The sequence below is a fragment of the Ursus americanus genome, chromosome 14 (genome assembly GCF_024610735.1).
Source record: "Ursus americanus isolate L20-20 chromosome 14, mUrsAme1.1.p, whole genome shotgun sequence".
In the NCBI taxonomy this organism is placed as follows: Eukaryota; Metazoa; Chordata; class Mammalia; order Carnivora; family Ursidae; genus Ursus; species Ursus americanus.
In genome coordinates this window covers 57,356,016-57,357,706 of record NC_142140.1, presented here as the reverse complement: position 1 = coordinate 57,357,706, position 1,691 = coordinate 57,356,016, and positions in this window count along the sequence as shown.

Genomic DNA, 1,691 nt, shown 5'->3' with positions numbered 1-1,691 from the left:
CTTGGAAATCTGAAAACCGTTCCGAAAATTTAAAAATTGCAATAACAATAAAACAAACCCTGTAGGGACGCCTGGGGGGCTCAGTCTGTGAAGTGCCTGCCTTCTGCTCAGGTGATGATCCCAGGGTCCTGGGATTGAGTCCCCCATCCGGCTCCTTGCTCAGCCCGGGAGCCTGCTTCTCCCTCTGCCTGCTGTTCCCCCTGCTTGTGCGCGGGTGCTCTCTCTCTGTGACAAATAAAGTCTTAAAAAAAAAAAACCAACCCTGTAAAATTAGAGCTTGGGTGAGGTCATGCACAATTGCAGCGTCGGATTCAGTCTTAAACATTTTGATATTTCGTTATCATGGATTTTGTCCTCTTGCACTCTTATTTTTTAAAAATTAGACTAATAAGGGGCGCCTGGGTGGCACAGTGGTTAGGCGTCTGCCTTCGGCTCAGGGCGTGATCCCGGCGTTATGGGATCGAGCCCCACATCGGGCTCCTCCGCTATGAGCCTGCTTCTTCCTCTCCCACTCCCCCTGCTGTGTTCCCTCTCTCGCTGGCTGTCTCTATCTCTGTCAAATAAATAAATAAAATCTTTTAAAAAAAAATTAGACTAACAAGGACACCTGGGTGGCTCAGTCGTTAAGCATCTGCCTTCAGTTGGGGTCATGATCCCAGGGTCCTCAGATGGAGCCCCATGTGGGGCTCTCTGCTCAGCCGGAGTCCGCTTCTCCCTCTCCCTGCCGCTCCCTCTGCTTACATTCTCTCCCTCTGTTAAACAAATAAATAAAATCTTAAAAAAAAAATCACAGTATCATATTTTGTAACTGAGTGATTTGGGGGTCTTCCTTAAGTTTCTCTTAACTCCTGCCCTGAGAATCATGAACTCAGGCTATGAGCCCTGAAACATACATTTTTTTTAATTAAAAAAAATTTATTATTATTTCTAAAGTAAACTCGCCCCTCAACGTGGGGCTGGAACTCACGACCCCGACATCCAGAGTCGCATGCTCTCCCGACGGAGCCAGCCCGGCGTCCCGAGAACACACATTTTTGTGCTCTCGTCTCCGGCTTTTGCCACGGGCGCTGGGGAGCCGACGAGGGCTCTAGAGCAGGGGAGGTTCCCGTTAGCGCAGATTCCAAAGGTTACTGTGGGTGGGGAGGCGGGACCGGCAGAGGGTCGCCCGCAGGGGCAGGGCAGAGAGAGCCGCGGGAAGCTGGGGAGGAGGTCCTCATTCCTCGGCCCGGGGCCAGCTGGGGGACGCCGCGCCCGCTAGCCCTTGGCCGCGCCAGGACCCGGATGTGCCGCGCGCCCGGCCCGCCGGGGCTGTACGGCGCTACGCGCCCGGGCGCCCGGCTGCAAGCGCTGGCGGCCGCTGCCTGGAGCACCCGTCCCCTCCCCCGACGCCGCGGGGCATCCGGGCGCGCACCTGGCGGGCCGCCCAGCCCGGGGCCGCCGCACCTGGCTGCATTGTTGTCACCGCCGCCCCCTCCCACCCTCTGTTCCTCCCCACACAGGACCCAGCACTCGCCCCCACCTGTGCCGGGCCAGTATCCCTTTAAGCAGCCAGACGCCGCCAGGGGTGGGCGTGGCCGCCGCGGGCGAAGGGGGGGCGGTGTCGGGCAGCCCTGATTGGCCCGAGGCCCGAGCGGCAGTCGCACGCGCCTGCGCACTGCGCAGCAGCGCGCGCCGGGGGGGTGGGAGGGCAC